Source organism: Jaculus jaculus, chromosome 4, assembly GCF_020740685.1.
Source record: "Jaculus jaculus isolate mJacJac1 chromosome 4, mJacJac1.mat.Y.cur, whole genome shotgun sequence".
Classification (NCBI taxonomy): Eukaryota; Metazoa; Chordata; class Mammalia; order Rodentia; family Dipodidae; genus Jaculus; species Jaculus jaculus.
Window position 1 is genome coordinate 30,655,932 of NC_059105.1, and position 23,221 is coordinate 30,679,152.

Here is a 23,221-nt window from a genome sequence, read left to right on the forward strand (position 1 = left end):
GATGTTGGCCATTATGATAAATGCTAGGCCAAGAATCAAAAGGTTCAATATTTTAGTCGAGAAATATCAATTATCAGATTGTATTTTGCAAAGATCAATCTAGCTACCATGTGCTTAAATGGTTCCTATGAAAGTAGAGTTGGCAGAAAGCTGATGTTTTCTTGGGGTCAGAGATGATAGAAGTCTAAACTAATACATCCTTTCAGGAAGAGAGAACAGGTGAGAGGTAGAAGGGGTGAGAAGTAGAAGTGATAGACTTTGTAACAATGAACTGGTATAGTTTAGATAAGAAACAACTTTTTAAAAAACTTGTTTTGCTTTATGCATTATGTTTTGAGACAGGATTAGTCTGCCTGGTACTTAAAGAGCCTCTTGCCTCTGTCTCCTGTGTTGGGATTTTAGGCATGCTTTTCCCATAAGGTTACAAAGTATATTTTTAAAACTCAGTTTCAGGGCTGGGTAGGTTAAGCAGTATCACTCTCAGCAAATATGTTTCACTACTGCTATAAAAAGAGATCTAGTTATTCTTATGTTTGAACACAGTTGTTTATAGTTTCATTTCCTTTTCTTTAATACTAGCCATAAAAATGCAAAACAAACACATTTTATGAACATTCCTTTGTATAAATCTCTGACTTCAAATTATCCTGTGCCAATAGATCCATTTAACTATGATTGGCGACATGTCCTTTCCAAACACTCAGCTGTAGAGGGTAATAACTGCATACAGAAAGTGAGAAACACTAGTCCAACTGAGTTGTATATGCATCACTCAGCATACACTCTCAGTGATTTATTCCATACTTTGTTTAATATGTTTTCAGTTTATTTAAAAATAATGTCTATCAATAAAGATGATGTGGTTAAATAATTTAGGAAAAGCACTTCTTTTTTCATCTATAAATTGTTCCCAGTATGATGGGCTCAACATCTGGTATGAATGGCAATTTCCTTTCAACATTTGATTTCTTCTTAATACTTCAACTATTACAATTAAGCCAATTTATTCTTACCCAAGTTTTTTTTTTCAATTTAATGTTTATGAGTGCCACAATGCTCAATCTTACTGAAAACAAATTTTCAAATAATGAAGCCATATAAAATCTGTAATATTTTGTTTTGGAAGCTAATTAGTACCACTAAATAATATTCATTACTAATATAAATATTCTTAATTAACTCCTATTTTTTATGCCAAATCTAAGTTACATGAATCTACTTTTCTCTTTTCAAACATGAGAAAATTACTTAATACAGAGTATGGGGATGAAGTTCAGTGGTAAAACATATACTTAGCATACAGAAGGCCTTAAGTTCAATCCCCAGCAACCCCTCACAAATAAATATATTCATAACAATGGGACTCTTCTTCTTTAATATTGTATTTTCAGCAGACAAATGAAGCATTTGTCTTTAAGGATTTAAACAACAACTAGTCTTTATTAAAAGCAGATCTAAACTGCCTGAACTTCATCTAAGTAAATCCATGCAAAATGGAAACACACTATGAGATTGCGGGAATTTTCAAAACCTCACTGGCCAGTTTCACCTACTTGGACCTCCTGAGATGCCTGTCCATAATGACTCTACACACTTACCTAAAATCCATTACTCATTCTTCACAGTTACATGAAGATACAGATCTGCACAACATCAAGGGAAGCATCTCAGACCTGTGACCTTTAACCAAGTTGTCTAAAATATATTATTTATTTATTTGAGACACACACATGTAGAGATAGAGAGAAAGAGTATGCCAGGGCCTCTGGCCACTGCAAATGAACTCCAGATGCTTGTGCCACCACCTCGTGCATCTGTCTGACTTACGTGGGTCCTGATAAATCGAATCTGGGTCCTTTGGTTTTGCAGCAAGTGCCTTAACTGCTAAGCCACCCCTCCAGCCCACCTAGTTCTTCATTAATTTTAAGACACATGAATTAATAAAATGAAAAAATTTCCAAATCAAGATCTATAAGAAAAAAATATACTAATATATTGCCTGTGGTCCAGTAATTAAGCCCTACACACATGATCATGCAAGCAACTCTGAGCAAATTAAGTAGGTTACAAAACATACGCATGAAAGCACTATGGGAACTGCTTGAGAAAGAGGAGTTAAGAGGGTGATAAGAAGCTGGGCATGGTGTACATGCCTTTAATCCCAGCACTTGAGAAGCAGGGGTAGGATGGTAACCACAAGTTTGAGGCTATCCTGAGACTACAGAATGAATTCTAAGTCAGCCTGAGCTAGAGTGAAACCATATCTCAAAAAACGACAAAATATTTTTTTTTTAAAAAGAGGGAGATAAGAGAAGGTAATGGGATAAATGTTCAAAATGCATTATTTACATGCATGCAATTTTCAGTAAATTTAAAGATCAATGTCATAGAAATATATTTTAGCATTATTTGAGGAAATAGAAGAAATACTTCATTAAAGAATAAAGAATTACAATGGTAACCATCTATCTCAGATCCAAAAGAGTGCTACATAACTTAAAGTGAATATATGTCCAAAATTAACTATGGAAAACTATCAAAGAAAAGAGACTTTCTAAAAACTCATATTTGCTTATCCCCCAACTTAAATTTGAATGGGTTATATAACATGAATATATTTCAAAAGTAGGAAGCGTATGACTAAAAGAAAAATTGATTATTTGGTGATTAAATAGAAAACAGTCCTTCTGGAACAAAGAAAATTGAATTAAAAATCTGTGAAAAAAAATGAGACACAAGACCAATCCAAGAGGCCTAACATCTCTAAACATAGAACAAAGGTAGGGATAGTAAAACAATCAATGCCACCTGGGTTCTTGCCTGCTCTTCATATTTGAGGCTGGGGATATGGCTCAATAGTTAAAGGCACTTGCTCTATGAGCTTGTTTACTGGAGTTTTGATTTGACTCAAAGGACACATCTATAATCCCAACACACTTATGCCAAAGAGAGATGGAGCTATGATAATTTGGAAGCTCATAGGCCAACCTTGACCTTTCCAAGCAGCTAATATCAAAAGGGACCCTGTTTCACACAATGTGCAAGGAGTGGATCAACAACTTAAGGCTGTCTTCTGTCCTCCACTGAGGCACACATACATCTCCATACACCTATCATTATACACCCACATACACATAAATACAAACACAAATCAAAACTCAATGAAAAGCAGAAGACAGTCTGTTGGAACTAAGAAGACAATTAAAATTGCCCAAAGGAGTACGTGATACATTTTTCATCTGGACATATCATTTTAAAATTTCATGAAACTACTCATACCTACTAGGAAGAAAAAGGATCAAGGATTTTCACACAGTGAGAACTAGACTGATATTGAACTCTTTGCCTAAGACACACTGGTAAAATACAATGGAGCAAAACTGTACATTTGACCAAATTGACAATCAAATGTGGGCACTCCATAAAGATATGATTTGGAACAGGTAAGGACTAAAATGTATCAAAAATTTGTCACATAAAAATTAATATCTTTAAAAGAAATTATGGTATATCAGAAAGGAAAGAGAATAGAAATGATGAGATAGACAGCATACAGAGTGATAATGAAACCTAGAATGACGGCAGGAAACTGGCACATGGACCCAGTAGTTGTCATGTGTGTTTCATTCCTACTCATTTACTTATTAGCTACGCTTTCTTTTGGCCTATATTAGCAGAGCACATTGTAGCTATGACAGAGGCTATAGTCACTGTGATGGAAACCATCTATCAAACCTGAGAATATTTACTATCTTCCCCTTTGTTTGAAAAAAAAAAGTGTTAAAGGCAGTCTAGATTAAAGAATTAGTCTGAAAAGAATTTAAAGTCACTGGATATCACTTAAAAAGCAGGAAATAAGATGACACAAGACTGTACTTACTTCTCAGTGATCAGATAAACATTTATTTCAGCAGAAAATTTATATACTACATATAAAAATATATTAATTTTCTGAATTAACAGAAACAAAACAATCACTTAATTGTTGGTAAGAACACGATGTAGCATTATAAACCTTCTTAATATAAAAATACCGTAACTAACCACATGGAGACGACGAATGGTCTTAGTTTGCTAAATACTGTACCTTTAATTGTAGGAAGTCAATAGACAGTGTCCAATGTTAAGAAACTGAAGTTCACTGCTCACATGTAGAATGGTAATCAGAACTCTTGGTGGCAACAATTAGGAAAACAGCTCTCACAGGCTGGAGAGATGGTTTAGTGGTCAAGTTACTTTCCTTCAAAGCCTAAAGACCCATATTCGACTCTCCAAGTTCAACATAAGCCAGATGCACAAGGTGATGTAAGCATGCAAGATCACACATGAGTACAAGGTAGCACACTCATTTGGAGTTCTATTATAGTGGCTGGAGGCTCTGGTATGCCAGTGCACTCTCCCTGTCTCATACAAAAATAAAAATGGCTTTCACTAAAATGGGAGATTGTTGGTGGCAAAGGTGAAGGAGACTAATTTTAATTTGGTGTCTTTGCTTGTGTTTTGTTTGATATGTCTTGTTTTAATATGAACAGGTATTACTTTAAAATATCAAATTCAAAACTCTTTTGTAATCACACATATTATATATCTACCTTATTGTTATAAGGCTTTGGGAAATAACAGAAAGCAAAATCTCTATACTTTAAAACTGGACATTCTTAGCCAGGCGTGGTGGTACATGCCTTCAATCCCAGCACTCGGGAGCCAGAGGTAGGAGGATCACTGTTAGTTCAAAGCCACCATGAGAGTACATAGTGAATTCCAGGTCAGCCTGAGCTATAGTGAGACCCTACCTCGAAAAACAAACAAACAAACCAAAAACCCCCAAAACGTGACATTCTCGTACAAAGAGATTGAATACAATTACTCCTGTCATGGCTGATAATTCTCTACTACATAGTGTTGTCTGCCAGAAGAGATTTAGCTAAGGGCCTAACTATTTTTTAAAGTGCTGGTGTGAATGATACCTAAATACTGGTGTGCCAACTAAAAAATAAAATTAATAAAAAATATGAAAGAGAACATATACCTAGTTATCTACCCAATAGAGTTTGGAAGTTCTTGCCGTATGAATGAAAAGTGTTGCGAGGCATTTTGAAATGTCCCCTAGCCAAGGAACACACTCACATTTGAGAATATGTTCTGGTTTGAAACCTGCCAGACCTGGATTTCAAGATCTAGCAGTTATTACCTATTCATATCTGGGAAGTAAATCTACCCTCATGAAACCTTGGTTTCCCTTTCTGTGAAATGGAGGAGGAGGAGGAGCATGATGATGATGATGATTAAAAAGAAAACAAAGCCCAGCTACAAATGCAAACTTTATCATATTTTTTCTTTTACAAATTGAATGAGAAACTTTATCCAGATGGTACATAAAATTCACGAAATACACAAGAGCTATTGCTCCTTTGGTTATAGCTATAGTAATAAAAATAAGCAAGAGGAGGACTGCTGCGTATAGAGAGAGACTATGTAAGAAGGAGCATGCAGGATAGCAGAGCTGCATATAGAAAGTGATTGCATCTAGAGGTACATGATTGTGCGTGAAGGACAAGAAGAGCTCATTGCTGAGCCCAAATTCATGAGCAAGAGGGTTGGGTCTATGTGCACTCCAAAGCAGCACTCTCCACTGTGGTGACGGGAAAATTTTACATCTATGTATATATACACATACATGCATACACAGATATGTCGTTATATAAAAAGAGTGTGTTTGTTGAGCGCTTGAAGTGTAGCCACTGTAACTGATGAAATGAACTTTAAAATTCTTTTAATTTTTATTAATTTAAATTTACATGTAACTCGTCACTACCATATTTATTGGCCAGTCAAGTGATGGAGGAATATTGATGAGGAAGAATGGGGACAATGAGGAAGAGGGCACTAGGTTGTTTGGGAGATGAGTGAGGTAATGATGATCAGAGCAGGGCAAGCAGAGGGCAGCATTTCTGTACCCCAGGTATACTAGGAAGCACACAGTAAAGGACTGTGGAAAGAACTGTGGAAGAAGGGACAACACCACCAAGAATATCCTCATTGGAGACACCTGACTTCAATCTTAGCCCTAAAGGAGTGACCCCAGAAGTTTGCATGCTCTTTCCATTTGACCCTCCTTATTTCTACATCCAATGACAGAAAGAGGATTCATAGCTTTTAGTGTCCAGTTTCTATTCATAAGCTCCTCAAATTTTCCTAATGACAGAAAAATAACAACATCGGCATTCAAAAATTTTTCTTCATAGATTTGGTTTTCTGAAACTTGAACCATTTCTATTGCTGTCCTGAGCTCCTGCCAAGTTCTATATCAGTTGTTTAAAATCTTATCAATCTGAGAACTAAATAATAGATACTTATTAATCTATTTCTCTGTCAAATGCTTTTTAGAAATAATGAAATTAAAGTTTTGTGATACCTTTCTTTCACACAGAAAAATTTAAAGTAATTTTAGCAATAACTATATTATTTTTTATTTTCATTTAGATAGCTCCACTGGACCCAAGCAGAAGTACTTTGGAATGATTTGGCAATCTATTTAGAGCAGGTCATGGTGATGTTAGTGAGTTCTTCATTTTGCAATCAAGTTAAAGCGTTATTAAAATTTTATATATTTAGGGCTGGAGAGATGGCTTAGTGGTTAAGCAATTGCCTGTGAAGCCTAAGGACCCCAGTTTGAGACTTGATTCCCCAGGACTCACATAAGCCAGATGCACAAGGTGTCCCACACATCTGGCATTCATTTGAGGTGGCTGGGGGCCCTGGCGCACCCATTATCTCTCTATCTATCTGCCTCTTTCTCTCTCTCTCTGTCTGTAGCTCTCATATAAATAAATAAATGATATAGTTAGGACACTATAGTTACTTACTTGTTTTCAGTACTAAGTACCTGAAAGTGCAGTCTTTGGCATGGGAGCAAGAATGCATGCTCTGGATGGTGGTTTTCTAGAAGCTTGACCTGGGCAGGTCATTGGAGTCTTCAAACTTTGGCTTTATCATTTGGAATAATTAGAAAACAAAGGGCTGGAGAGATGGCTTAGTGGTTAAGCGCTTGCCTGTGAAGCCTAAGGACCCCGGTTTGAGGCTCGGTTCCCCAGGTCCCACGTTAGCCAGATGCACAAGGGGGCGCATGCATCTGGAGTTCATTTGCAGTGGCTGGAAGCCCTGGCATGCCCATTCTCTCTCTCTCTCCCTCTATTTGTCTTTCTCTTTGTGTCTGTCGCTCTCAAATAAATAAATAAAAAATAGATTAAAAAAAAAGAAAACAAAGTCTGCTTCTCTCAATCCAAAAATTTCTGTCAGGTGTGGGAAATAACATATTAAAAATACTGCATACATGTGCAACTTAAAATATGGATCAAAAGCTTTTTTATTTTTTCCCTCCATTTTGAAATCTAAATGGAGTTCAACTGGTCACATTATTTCCAAAATTTTATAAACCAAAACCTATATCCTTGGTGTTTTGTGAGCATGACATAGAGAGCTGGACTTAAAGTGTGTGCACACACCAAATGATGTGACATATGCTTAAAAAAATCTCTTTGGTTATATCTTTTTCCCATACAGGAAAAGTACAGCAGTCTTTACAGAATTATCCAGTTCCATGCACTCATACAGTATCATTTTTAATTTTTTCTAATTGCTACCTTCTATATTTCCCCAAATACCAATGTCATCTTGGAAAGTTAATTATTTTAAGATGTATTTACCCATGACTTTAAATATATTCATCCTACTTGGGCTTTTATTTTTAAGAGTTTGAAATATCACAAATCCACTTTTAGCTGTCATCAAAATTTTGCTAACACAAAGCTCTTAGACACTCTGTGGGAAGTGTCATTCATGTCTCTACGTTCCTTCTACAATAAGCAAGAAATTAAATACAACCATTGTTCATCTTGGAAACAGAACACAAGATCTTTCCACAAGAAATCGCATTTCTCAAGTTCCTATCAATTGATTGTAAAGAACTATACTTTGGTTGTAATGTGTTCAGTGAAGTAGCTTTGTTTTATTTTAACAATTGCCAGATGTGGATCAATGTATACCCAGCTACTTTAAATGGTCCTAATCCAGAGTTGTTAACACAAAGAGAAAATCTGAAGAAAGGTTAATTTAAACCATCTGAATCAGGCCCAAATAAAATCCACAGAAAAGGAAGACTGATTTTTCTTTTATTGAGGGAAGGAAGGAAGAAGAGAGGAAGGGATAGTTTGGTATGAGACAGATCAGAGATGACACCATGCCACCCTAAGACTCTCAGCTATTAATGGAATGACAAAGTAACCTGGGCATGTCTTTCAAATTCTGAAAATTTTACCAATTTCAGCTTCACTATGGAAAGAAGGTCAGTAATATGTCTTATAGAAAGACTATAAACACACACATTCAAGCTTCAACTTGGCATATGGATCAGGAGTGCTTTCTGTAAATAACAAATGGAGCTGGATATTCTGTTTCTCTTTTCACAGGTCTTTCTTAAGTGTTCCTGAAGAAATGTTATAAATTAGACTGGAGACATGAGTAGTGGCTAATGCACTTGCCTGCAAACCATAAGGATCCAGGCTTAATTCTCCAGTACCCGTGTAAGCGAGATGAACAAGGTAGCACATACATATAGAATTTATTTGCAGTAGCTGCTATATACCCTGGGGCACCCATTCTCTCCCTCCCTCCCCCTTCATCTCTCTCCATGTATCTCTCTTCCTCTTTCTCTCTCTCAAATAAATAAAGTAATTAAATAAATAATGAAAAAAAATGTTATCAAGTTAAGTTGACTTCTGTTCAAATGAACTTGGTATTTTACTGTAATTTTTAATCTCAAGTTTTTAAGGATACTATCCATGCCTATTAAACAATTAAGCTTCTCTGAATCACCAAATGAAAGGGGTCAGTCTAGATACTTGGTCACAGCATGGCCAAGCATTCAAAACAAAGGATTAAAAAAGGCATTATTGATGTTTAACACATGCCCTAAGCCATAAAAATTTGACTTCTTATTTTCCTAGGTATTTTTCAGCTCTGGGGCATGGTGTCCAATGGCACAAACTAGTCAATGATCCCAAATTCCTGCATCTAAAGGGAAAGACTGAGTCATAGCCTCACACTAGAGGCAGAAAGCTAGCTCACTTCCAGCGGCGTGCCCAAGGTTCTTATGGATACTGATCCTCCTGGAACACTCAGCTGTCCACACACACATACATCTCCCTACAGAGCTCTGATGAGCCCGGCAAAGCACTGAAGGTCATGTCACCAAACAAAACAGTCTGCCAAAGAGAAATAATGTTTATTGGAGAAGGAAAAAAAAGAAAAGAAAAGAAACATTATCCTTTAATTTGAGATTATCCTTACTAGTTCTTGATGACTCTAATTGAAGCCAGTCAGTTACTCAAAGAAAGTGTTATGGATAGCAGGGGCCGAGGAACCACAGAGTTTATCAGGGCAGTATGTGCTGAATATCCAGTCAGAGAAAAGGTTAAAATAACTTAAGATACAGGAAACAATTGGAGCTAAGAAACAGCCCAAGGTTATATAAAATCACATCTCCAAACCTGAACCACAGAATTTATTATATAGCATAATAAGCACAGAGCATGGGCAGAAAGAATGAAATGCCAACAGCTCATTAGGGCTGGTTTCATGAATCTTTCACAAAAAAAAAACCCAACAGTAATTGAAAAAGCTCATGACTAAAGAGAGGCAATTCTCTCTCACTCTCAGAGGGTATTAAGAAAATGTGGACTTCCTGCACAAGGACTCCTTGTACTGGATTTGTTTGCAATAATGACTCCAATCAGTTCTAGGTTTTGAAATTTTTTACCTGTACATTTACATTCTAATTTCTTACTAATCAAAGCATAGTCCACTGGCTTCAGTGGACCTGGGGGCTTGCCTACATGCAGAACTTCAGGCCCCTTTTCCACTGATTCTACTACTGATTCTAACCTGCATTCCACAGCAGCCCAGTCCATTGTCTGCTTTTAAGTTTGTGCACTAAATCTTTTAGTACCCACTCTGCCCTCTTAGGATCTATTTTCTACACAATGGCCTGATTAGTGATCTATTAGTTTCATTTGAAAGCCACAGATAATTTACTCCTTTAGAAGTAAATAATTATTTCTTTATCACATGAAAAATACCTATCACTCTTTTCTTCTGATCTTGTCTATAAAGCAGACACATTTTCTACCCAACCCCATATCCTTGCCTGTATCCATTATCCACTTTCTATTAGGATCTCATTCACTGAATATATCTCCTTTCCACCGACATAAGCATTAGCCTTCTCTACCTGAGCTACCTTCTCTTGGGTTTTCTACTTTAAAAAGCAGCAAAATCTCATTGCTGTCACCGCTTTCTTGTCCTCAACACTTGATATTTCTTTTTTTTTTTTTTAAGATTTTTATTAGAGACAGAAAGAGAGAGAGAGAGAGAGAATGGGCATGCCAGGGCCCCTAGCCACTGCAAACAAACTCCAGATGCATGCACCCCCTTGTGCATCTGGCTTATGTGGGACCTGGAGAATCGAACCTGGATCCTTAGGCTTCAATGGCAAGTGCCTTAACTGCTAAGCCATCTCTCTAGCCCAACATTTGATATTTCTTTTCTGGATCCCAAGATTGGTAAACATACTTTCATAGCCTTATTTATTTGCTCTATAAGGTCTTGTTTCTGTCTTACAATTTGACTAGTTTGGATCCAGACTCAAATACAAAATTATAATATACACAACTCTTTGGGTCTCTGTCCCTTCATTTAGAAAGTGGCTGTCACAGTATATAATAAAATCGCCTGTCATAGGCTGGCGCTGAGCAGGTGCTAATATATTCCCAGATTCCCCTTCCTGGAGAAAAGTCAAAACTCATTCTGAAACCACCAAATTTTATCTGGCCAGGAATATGAGAATATAGAATATTGTGATTCTATTGTTAGTAAACATCCATGGAAAATCATTTGAAGTATCATGTAAGAGTCATGGACAAAGGATTCAGCTGAAGCACCATGTTAACAATGAAAAACAGACATAGTGGGAATAAAAATGGCCAAGGCCTATGTGACAGAAAATTACACAAGTGAGAAAACAACAGAATTGTTTAATATACTGTTGAGTGGGACAAAGGTAAAACTCTAATATTTATATTCCTGGGCCTGATTATGTGGTCTTAAATATAATTGGTTGAACAAAGAATGACAAAGGATTTAAAGTATTAGTAATTGTTGATATGTTGTAATATTATGGGTCACTATTTCTTAATTCTTCTAAGTTTTGAAAGTTTTATAAAATGTAGATTAATTGTGTTTAAAACAAAGGTATTATAAATAATGAATATACCTTTTTTTTTTTTTTTTTACTTTTCTGGAGAATCTGAGTATTAGCTTTGCTTTCTATTATACTGGATATGATCTTTGCTTTTTTTGGTCAGTTCCTATATTTTACTCTATATTTCTATTGTGGGTGTTGCTACAAGTTTTTCTCTCTGGCTCTGCTTTCATTGTCTTGCTTAACAAGACCATATGCTTCCTCCTGGCCTCCCTCCCCTCTCAGCACTGAGTCACCATGTTCTTTACTGGCTGAGCCTAATTCACCCATGTGTGCAACCACCGTGTCCTACTCATATACCTTCCTTTCTTTACATACCTTTGCTTTTTCACTTAGGGATCAGAGGCTCTCTGCTAAATAGTAGACATTCTTTCAGAGACTCAAGACACCACTGAGGATGAATTCTTTCCCCAAGTAGTTCTTAGCTAGCTACTTTTTCCTCAGTCATTTCTTTAGCTGTCCAATTCAAACTTTACCTTTAAGTCATATTTAACTTTTTATTCTTCCTAGCGTTCAGGATGGGAATGTGAGCTCAGAAATAGTTTTCATTTCATAACATTTTCTCTTACCTACAATCAACGCTCTCTCTGGCCTTTATTTTTCCAAGATGATGCTCGGGAAAACATTCTCTCACTTCATCCATTACTTTCACACAGTTTTAAAGTAAACCATATGAGCAAAAACAGCTTGGTCATAGTCCTCTTCTAAAATAGTTTTCCAGTTAATACAAACATCAACAATAACAGCAAGAGCTTCCACAACACCCAAAAGAAAACAAAACTAATTTTGACATTTAAAGTCCTTTTCTAATGCTTTAGGTTGACCTGAAGGAAATTTTAATTCTGGAATTTAAGGGTGACTATGCTCCATTTCATATGGTCTAGCCTGGTGGTATATGTTGCCCTTCCAGGCTTCTCTTCCAAGTCCTTTGATCTTCCTTCTGTTCTAGAAAACAAGAGGTCTCTCTGCACTTTTCAGGTTTGTTCATTTCCTTGGCTGGTGGTGTTTGATCTTCTTTTATTTATTTATTTATTTGACAGAGAGAGAGAGAGAGAGAGAGAGAGAGAGAGAGAGAGAGAGAGAATGGGGGCGCCAGGGCCTCCAGCCACTGCAAACGAACTTGAGACGCGTGCGTCCCCTTGTGCATCTGGCTAACATGGGTCCTGGGGAATCGAACCTGGGTCCTTTGGCCTTGCAGGCAAACACCTTAACCGCTAAGCTATCCCTCCAGCCGTGTTTGATCTTCTTCAAGCTTCTCCAGTAAAGCATCTCTCATGACTATTTCTATTCTTCCTTAAATTCCACCCAAATGCCTCATCCTGCATAAAGTCTACCCCATGAAGGCCTTGAAGAATGTCTGATATGGGGTGCCAGGAGGTCTGCTGCGGCTTCCTTTTGCTACCCAGCTGCACTCAGCTGAGCTCTGGAAGTACTCTGTAGAATCTACTCATTTGCAAGTACAGGTTTATAATCCCGGCATGGGGTTTATGAGTTAATTGCCCTAGAATTTGGATGTAGTATTTTCCCAATTTTTATGACATTATCCCCACTTTTAAATAAAATTTATTGACATACCACCTAAATATGCCTTTATTTTAGTGTAAAAATCATTACAAAATATTATAATAGTTATAGTATGTAGTTCTTGAATTCTCTAACATTTTCATATATATTATGAAATTTAATAATAGGAACACATGGTAATAACAAGAAAATGCTTTATGCATCCATTTCAAAAATCCTTCTTGATTTATCTACTTTCCTTTTGAAGGATAGTCTCCAAGTTATTATAAATATAATTGAGAACATATTAAATATATATTGCATAAATGAGAACTTAAGTATTAAAATCCATTTTAACAACACTGTAGAACATGAGAAAAAAATATTAAGAAAACAACTATGTGTCAAATAATTTCTAGAAAAATGTCATATTTAGGAGCTTATATGAGGGTATGGGGTCAGACTTGGGTTAATGTCCACTTGGAGCCCAGTCCACTTATCTGTAAAATGTAGACCATACCTACTACCTCCCAGGATTACAAGGAGAATTAAATTGGCTGACCACAGCTTAGGACATTGGCAAGTAGAAGCTAAAAAGACTTGTAAGACTGGAGAGATGACTCAGCAGTTAAGTGGGCTTCCTGCAGAAGCATGAGGGCCTGAGGGGACCTAAGATTACCTAAGTTCAAAACTCCAAATTCCATATAAAATGGTTGGGTGTGGTCACATACACCAGTAACCCCAGTACCTCTGGGGAGCAAAGATAGAACAGCCTTCAAATAGCTCTGGAATCAGTAAAAGGAGACTGTGGCTCAAAACTAAGCCCAGGTGGAAGAGCTATGGAATAGTTCTCCCAAGGTTCCACTTTGGCCTCTTCAAGCAGGCAGCCCTTGCGGCAGAAGAGCATACAGTATGCCATAAGGGCTCATACATGTGCATACACCACACACCCCACTAACACCCCCACATAAGCAAAAAAACCCTCAAATTAAAAAATTAAAAATTTGCATAACAGAAGCCAATATCCTCAATAATTGGTATTCTCAAAAATTATTATGATAATAGAAGTTTATTTTAAATTTTTTATAGAATGAATATGTATGTACTTTTTATTATTGTTTTGTTCTTGAGACTGGTTCTTGCTATGTGGCCCAGACTGGCCTAGAATGCAGTAGATATTCCAATGGCCTACAACTGGAGATTCTCCTGCCTCAGCCTCCTGAGTACTAGAATTACAGGTATGCAACACCACATTCACCTTATTTATCTCTTCTTAAGTACTCTGCTTCTCATTATGCTCTGAAAAGTGTGACATCATTTCTTGTATGTCATTTTCAGACAAAGCGAGAGAGATCAAATCCTCCTCCCCTCTGCTGCAGTAGAAGTTTGGCAGAGACTTGAGGATCAGCATGGAGCCAGGGAATGATGTATAGAAGATGTCTATAACCAAAGCCTGGGCTGCAATTGGACTTTTCTTCTCCAGCTAATGAAAGCACATTTTTTTAACCTGGAAAATTTTTACACATACTTCTGCTATTCTACTCAATATTACCTATTTAATAATTAATAACTAGGGACATATAATACCCATTTTGTTAACTAAGCAGCAATAAGAATATCAAATGTCTATTTTCAGTATGTCATCTCATGAGAAAACATAAAAAGAGGGAAAATGTTGATGAATGCATTTATCCACTAGGTAAAATAATTATTGTTGGATTATTGTAGCCTGGGTACTAGTTTATATGTTAAATACATGAGCAGAAGAAAAATAAGTAAAGGAATTAACTAGTGCCGAGAAAATTTTGACTAGTAACACCAAGGTATAGACACCTGATAAAGACCAGTAGTCAAAGTCTACCTGGTCTTCACTCCTTAACAGACTATTTTTACAAGTGGCTTTTTTATTGTACAATGTTCATGAATTTCAAAATGGTCCTGGTAAATGTAGACAACAGAGCTTCTTGGTGAGGTCATATGACACTTTTCTAAAGTCCAGATGAATCGTAACAAAGATGACGCGTTCTTGTTGGCAATATATTGCAGTCTTTGCCTTCAGAATATTAATAATAACTTCACCCTTTTCCAATTAGCACAAATAACTCAAGCTCAAAATTAATATAACAAGTCATTGAGTGAATCTGATGATTAGGAAACAGGCTTTGAAATATATGCTATATCAATTTGGTTAGATGAGAAAAAAAATGCCAAAATTTAAGCAAACATAAAATAGTTTCATTTACTCTCAAACCTTTAAAAAAATGACCTCTAGGGTTTTATAGTATCCAGGAGGAATGGTAATTGTTTTTTTTTTGGGAAGATTTCATATGTTTTTTGCTGAATAACTTCTAAAAAACAAGGGAGTATCATTTCATCTATGTGTAAGACCCATCCACTGGAATGTGTGCAATATCTGAAATAATGTAGTTTCTTTCTGAGAGCATGCTGATTTATTTAAACAAAATTCATTCTGCTGTTCAGAAATCATATGTGATGCTGCCTACGCTCTGGAAGGCTGCGGACAGTGTCATCTGTCCCTTCCTTCCCCTGCACAGTGACTACCCACAGAAGCAAGGCTCTTCAGCAAAGCTCATGGAGTGCATAAATTAAGGTTCTCATGATTACACATTGCAGAGAAAATTAACCAAGGACAATGCATGAGTCTCCTTCAGCTGCTTCAAATATTCATAATCACAGATGTACATTTATATACTTACAGTGTTTCATACTCATGGTAGTTGACCATTGACAATTCTTAAAGTATATTTTGAAAAAAGAACTGAAACCTTCTGTATGAAATATTTAGAATGATCATCTTAAGGGCAAGGCTGTGTGGGTGCCAAGGGATGATTTAAGGGGTGGGTATTGATCTTCTTCCCAGCAAGGAAGAAAATGTCTTCCATTTTTTTAAAAGGCACGTAACTATTATAGGATTCATGGGCATGCATGCATGTTAAAGTTAACGTCAAAGAATTAAAGACAAGACAATGCCCATAACTGCAACTTTCAAATCAATATATATCCTCATACTAGGTTCAAAAATTAATATTTTTCATGGGAGGCATAAGGCCCAGGATCAATGGATTCAAATGCTTTCATGGCAAAATGAAGGATCACAGGCTTTCAGTCAGAATAAAGCCTGTGTAACATCAGGTCGTTTAAGAGCTAACAAACTCAATCGCTCAACATACCTGCTATCAAAATTTGAAACATCACTGAAGAAATTACAATATTTTATTCAGAAAACTAAACAACACTGAGTCATTCCTGGGTTTCAGTGTCTCATTCCATTTGGGAAGGGCCAGCCATCTCACTCAACCCCCCCCCTTTTTTATTTTGTTTTCCAAATCATTTATATCTATAAGAAACCAAATATAATCATTACTTGACTTGACATATTTCTCTTAAGCTTAAATAAATGCAACTTCATTGTGACAATTTCAGAGTTTTAAGCTACTATAATGATAAATTCAAATGACGTGCTTATATTTGCTAATCATTTGCAACACTGGCAAAAACAGTTTTCTTTAAGACACCTTTCTAGTCAAAATAGCCTCTATGGCTGGTATTATCCGCATAAGAAATCCTGCCATGCTATAAGACAATGACTAACATAGGCTTAAGGATAAAAGACAAATCATAAAGAGATAAATCCAAATAAAGCCATTTTAATTCTCCCTTGACTTTCCCTCACTTAAATATCCAAGTAAAACATACAGTACCTTTTGATTTTCTGAGTGAGTAGTTCCCAATCAATGCTTCCTCTGCTAGCCAAGCTGAAGAATCTACTGAAACAAAAGAAAAACACAAAAGCACACGTACATAGGTGAAAACTGTAACTCACCAATAAGTAAATTCATTCGTTATATCCAGATAATAAAGCTACGCCTTGAAATATGCAGTAGGAAAAATGCAGTGCTTGAATATTTAGGTTCAGTAATGAATTTCAAAGCATTGTAATCCAAGATCACATAAAACAGATTTTTTTTGGAAAATGGATCAAAAAAAAAAAATAAATCAAGATAAAAGGTAGAAGCCCCAAAGCATTACCAGCTCATCGGCAGCAATGCCCCCCACGTCTACAGTCCGTGAGAACTGCTAGAGAATCCACCTCCAGGGCACCCCCTCCGCGCTGTGCCTCTCTCGCTCCAGACAGACGCAGTCTGCAAGCCACCAGCTTGTCTGTGTGTGTCGGAAGGGAAGCTGCAAATTAGAAAAAGTCCCCGCAGTGGCGGAAAGGAAAATAAGGCGAGTGGGAGAGGGAGAGAGAGCTCACTAGCTTCAGAATTTTCGAGAATGATGACAAGCCACTCAGCTCCGCCGCCATCATTCACTGACAATAGGATGCAGCCCAGGCTTTGCCACAGGGGGCTTCTGGTACCAAATGCCTGACAGGCATTTTAATTGCCTCCATCCAAGTGTGTCCCCAGGAGTAGAGTCTATAAGCCTATGAATGCCATCATCTGGTCTCCTTTGTGTTACACACACACACACACACACACACACACACACACACACACACCACTGCTTAACAGAGATCATAGATCATTTTCAGGCATATAGTATACACAAACTAGCCACGACAAAATGACATGAGAATTATTATTATTTGCATAAAGAAGATCAAAGATCCTTATGTTTTGTTATTGACAGAGAAATGCAATATTTTAAAACTATTGCATTTGCCTGTTTATTTACACACACACACACACACACACACACCTCCTACAAAACATTCAGTGCCTTTGTAACTATGATGATTACACACTTGGCACTGATTTCCATACAAGGGAGAAAGCAATGACAAAAAAAAAAATAAATAAATAAGAAATTAGAGAACCAAGAGTTGATGTGAGGTATCTGTAGGCAATTGTTTTATTTTAGTTCCATACAAAAGAGGTGGCCACGCTGAGTCTTGGGGCTTTGCTATTCCTGAGATTCAATTCAGGGAGGTGAATGCTTGGCATATAATCAGCGTTCCCTTCCTGTTAGCAACTGAAACTTACAGTTAAATATTGCATTTACACTATCTTTTATGTTGGGAGGTTAACTGTAGAATATCTTGGCACTTATTTTCTGGAGAACGTGTTAATAAATAAATTGCTACAGCATTGCTTGCACTTTGTAACAATAAGTGGAGTAAAATTTGATATGTACAAAAGGGCCAGCTGCAAAGAAGGCTGCTGGGTGGAAGCATCACCATGGTTACAGGAAACAAATGTAAGGAGGCAAAAAAAGAAAAACAAGGTGATGATAAAGAAGAGAGGACTCGACTACTGTAGGGAAATTTGGGGGCAAAGCAATACACTTCATTTTTTCCTTTTGAGGAAACTGCATGAGTTTTATACTGTAATTTGGGATTCATTAAAATGGATTTTCATTTTCCTTCTGACACAGTCGTTCATTTTATGATCACCAGCTAATTTTGATTCCACATTCCAATTTTGATTCTTTTCTATGTGATCAGTGAGGTCCATATTCTGAGAGGTCACTCAACCTTGCCCACCCCTTTTATTTTAGAAGTGGGGAAGATGAGGTTCAGAGGGTTTAAGCTAGATCCTACACACAGGCAATAGCCTGGCTTCGTGACTCAGCTCACCACCCTTTGTCTCACAGAAGAGGCTTCTTGCCTCTCATGCTGCCTGCAGGGAAAGCCAATTCCAGTAACATCTTTTGTCTTTGACTGGGCAGCCTTTCATTTGCCAAAGCAGCCATACTACTTTTTAAAACGCACTGCCATAATCCTGAGAACTAGCTGTGGTTAGTCTGTGTATAGTCCTGTATTTGAGGCTTAGGAAAGCTGGGGTCATTATGTCAATAGCTTGTTTTTCCTTTTGGATGGATCAAGCCTGATGGCCCTTTTGTGAACCTATCTTGTTGGGCTTGGACTTGAATTACCATGTCCTAGGCTCCGCACTATCACTAGTGCTGTTAATGCAAGCATGAAATTGGACAGTGAAACTGAGTCAGCTCCTCAGGATGTTCATGGCTTTGGACCCCAGAGACCGTCCAAAACAAAACAGCTGGGAAACTGAGAGTCTGTGAAGAACAGGGGATGAATCACTCAGATCAATCACTGGAGGGCTCCATGTTTACTAAAATCCTTTTAAATTGATAAAAATTATATCTAGGATTTTAACTTTGATTTTTAATTTTAATTTTTATTTATTTATTTGCAAGCAGAGAGAGAGAGAGAGAGAGAGAGAGAGAGAGAGAGAGAGGGAAGGAGAATGAGAGAGAGGAGACAGAATGTGGTCACCAGGGCCTCTACCTACTGCAAATGAACTCCAGACACATGTGCCAGCTTGTGCATCTGGCTTAGGTGGATAATGGGGAATCAAACCTGGGTCCTTTAGCTTTGCAGGCAAGTGCCTTAACTGCAAAGCCATCTCTCCAGCCCCTTAACTTTGATTTTTAAAATTGCTTTTCAAAGGTTTTCTTTCAAGGATAGGGTCTAGCTCAGTGGTAGAACATGTGCTTAGCATGCTTGAGATTATGTGTTCAATCTCCAGTCATTCTCCCTACAGCTCCCCCATCATTTTTTTCTTTCAACATTCAGTTCTTTAATTCTTGTGATTCATTGATTATTGGTTAACTCATCCATAGAAGGTCAAATAACATTTTTGACTGTCTAAAATATATTGGTGATTATTACCACCATGCTTTTTTATTTCTGCACTTCAGCTGTAAAATGAATAAATATTATTAAATATAAAGAACTGCCATGGCTATTGTAAGACATTTTTGTCTTAGTGAATCCTTCCCACTGATAAATATTGCTCACATTGCCACTACCAAAAAGTATCTTTTAAAAATATGGCATCTTCTAAAAGTCCATTTTCCTTCAGTGATTTTGGAAATGATTTCAAGGTGAATATTTCATTTCAGTATATTGTCATCAATTCACTTCTGAACACATAATAGCTCATATTATTCAATTTCTTTAAATATACATCACATGGTCTCAAGGTATTAAAAATCACACTTAATAGTCCTTGTTACTCTGATAAAATAGCAGAACTTTTAAAAACATGTAATACTTTCTGGAAATGATATAATATTTGGGGATATCTGGTTCAGTAAAGAGAATGAGTTAGGGCTGGAGAAATGGCTTAGGAGTTAAGGTACTTGCCTGAAGAGCCAAAGGACTCAGGCTTGATTCCCCAGTACCCATGTAAGTCAGATATGCACAAGGTGGCTCATGTGTCTGGAGATTGTTCGCAGTGGTTGAAGACCCTGGTGTGCTATTCTCTCTCTCTTTCTCTATCTAACCACTCCCACCTCAATAAATAAAGAAAATTAATTAGAAAACTCTTAAAAAGAGAATGATATGGTATATTAACTTCTTGCCTTCCTCTCTATTTATCCCACCTATTGAGCAAGTATTACATATACACATATACCTAATGCCTAATTGTGTCACAGTCCAAGAATAAAAGATTGCAGACAACTGAGAAACTTCTGCTATTTTTTTACATTTTTCATATTTACATCTACGAGCCACTTTAGACCTGTGTTTAGCATCTTTTTTTTTTTTTTTTTTTTTTAGCCAAGCAATATGTTTCAGACATTCCATAGTTCTAGGAGGGGGAAACAAAGGGAATCACATTTCCTGCCCAAGGAACCTCCCTCATTCAGTACAGGGAAAAGAGGCATAAACAGAAACCTGATTTCATACCTTTTTTCACTTGGATGAGACACCATGATGATGCCCCTAGGTTATCCCTTCTTCATCCAAGTTTCATGAAACATGTTTAACTACATTCCTAGATCCAATTTGTTCAATTCTCTAGCTCTTATGCCTTTATTTTCAAAATGAATTGGTCTATTTGTGCATTGCTCTTGACACTCTCTATGAATGAACCTGGCATGGTGGCTTACATCTGTTGTTTCAGCCCTGAAAAGGCTGAAGCTCTTCAAGAGGACTGCTATAAGTTCAAGGTCAGGCTTGATTACACAATGAGTTCCAGAACAGCCTGAGGCAAAGCGTAAGACCCTGTCTCAGAAAGAAAACAACTCTCCAGAAAATTATAAGGGAGTGTTGTAGTGGTTTGATTGTAAAATGTTCCTTATGACCACTTGGGTTTTGAATTTGGTCCCCAGCTGACAGCAATGTTGGAAGGTTGTGTAGCCTATTGAAGGTGTGTCACTGGATCTTGATGTCAGTTAGTCTAGCCCACTGCTGATCATAGCTAGCTCATTCTTGCTGCTCCTGGCCTACTACTGGTGTATGAAGATGTGAGCCAGTTGCCTTCTCTGCCATGCTTTCTCCACTATGATGAAATTTCCTGTCAAAACTGTGATCCAGAAATACATGTTTTCCTTTCATAAGCTGCCTTTATTGGGGTGTTTTGTCTAAGCAACAAGAAGGTAATGGCTTCATGAGGCATCTCCCTATGCTTCCAAGGGTCTTTGCTTATTTCATGTTCCTCCTATTATGTCCTTAATGAAAAACTTCAATCAATCCCTGCCCATGACTTGCCATATTTTTCCCATTTTCAATAGTACATATAATACTATATATGTTTTTTTATTTTCTTTTGTTTATTTTTGGGACAGTGTCTCATGTAGCACAGGCTGGCCTATAATTACTATGAAGCTGAGGATGGACTTAAATATCTGATCCTGCCTCCACTTCCTATACACTGAGATTAGAGGCATAAACCACCACACCAGCTTTATATAGTGTTGTTGATCCAATGCAGGGCTTTATTTGATCAGAGAAAGTATTCTTTCAACTGAGCTACATCTAAGGTCCTCCAGTTTTCTTTTCTGCTATGTTTATTTCTTATTATCTCCCTCATCCTTCCTTATTTGTTCCATAAGGCAGTTATATTTGCATTACTAGGACACCAATATACTTATAAACACACTGACACTCAAAACTGTCTCTTGGATGGGTCAGTGAGACATTGTATTATTGAATAAATTGGACCAAGGGACCAAATTGGACAAAAGTCTTTGCTTTCCCTATGCTATGTGATGCCTTTTATGTGAATGTCACTTTTTATAATATCAACTACCCATCATCATGAAATAACTATTTTTAAAATTATCTATTATAGGATTTAAATATATTTAAAATGGAGATGTGTTGCCCATTTTCTTTGAATTCTACAAAGTATTTAACAAGGGTACATGGGCTCTTAAGTGCCCAGGAAGAACTTGTCTGTGTTCTGTTGTTATTAAAATATGCAGAGCCAGGCATGGTGGTGCACACCTTTAATCCCAGCACTTGGGACAAAGCTGAGGTAGGAGGATCACCCTGAGTTTGAGGATACCCTGAGACTACTTAGTGAATTCCAGGTCAGCCTGATCTGGAGTAAGACCCACCTCAAAAAAAAAAAAAATCAAAAAAATAATGCTATTTTAATTGTTAGATTAAAATATTAATTAATGAATGCCACCTCAGGGTCAAAATATTTTGGAACTTTGTTTTTGGAATTGCTTTTAATTGACAATAAAGCTGAGTATGGTGACTTATCCCTGTAGTTCCCACACTTAGGAGGCAGAGGTAGAAGGGCTGAAAGTTGGAGACCAGCCTGGATTATATAGCAAAACTTAGTCTCAAACAAACAAACAAGATTGCAAATACTGTAAGATGTAATTTAAAAAATTAGTAATAGAAATAATTATATACTTTCATCAGATACTCTCATGTTTGAGTATTCTATGTAACAGGCTGATGTGCATTTTTCAAAAATACTATAATACCATGGGCTAGACAGTTTGCTTAGTGGTTAAGGTGCTTGCCTGTAAAGCCAAAGGACCCAGACTTAATTCCCCAGGACCCTCATAAGCCAGATGCACAAGGTGACATATGCGTCTGGAGTTCTTTTGCAGTGGCTGGAGGTCCTGGTGTGATCATTGTTTTTTCTCACTCTCCTGCCTCTTTCTCTCAAATAAATAAATAAATAAATAAATAAATAAATAAATAAATAAAATATTTAAAAAATAAAATAAATATTGCTATACCAAATTCGCTAAATATTGTATTACTTTATTTATACCAGATTTTTTCTATACCAAAGAACATATGATTAAACAGGTAAAATAAGAAGGAAGGATGGAAGAAAGAGAGAGAGAGAGAAAGAAAGAAAGAAAGGAAAGAAGGAAGGAAGGAAGGAAGGAAGGAAGGGAGGGAGGGATGGATGGATTAAAAACAGTTAGAAACAGCACAGTCTGAATGACATCACTTACTGAAATTCTATTGCTATTAACCTGTAAGATGGCAATTTCATACGGCTTAACCTAATGCCTAGAGCTATAAAACCAAGCAAAACTGAGTAAAAAAATGACTTGATGTTTATTGAATCATTATTAAAATAGTTAAAATACAGAAACAACCTGTGTCAGTTGCCAAAAAATGAACACACACACACACACACACACACACACACA

General features: G+C 36.8%; 1 protein-coding gene across 19 annotated transcripts in view; it reads right to left on the reverse strand.

Annotated features, from left to right (window-relative positions):
* The window catches only part of Map2 (microtubule associated protein 2), a 285,977-nt gene that overhangs the window by 126,043 nt on the left and 136,713 nt on the right, over positions 1–23,221 (reverse strand). For 14 of the 19 annotated variants that reach the window (XM_045147533.1, XM_045147531.1, XM_045147532.1 and 11 more), the window contains exon 3: positions 16,543–16,605. The exons of 1 other annotated variant lie outside the window; for it this stretch is intronic. The gene's annotated coding sequence lies outside the window, so the exon portion shown is untranslated. Of the gene's footprint in view, positions 1–16,542; positions 16,609–16,664; positions 16,783–16,870; positions 17,222–23,221 lie in introns of those variants that run through there. 4 more of the 19 variants (XM_045147514.1, XM_045147515.1, XM_045147516.1 and 1 more) reach the window with 4 other exon arrangements.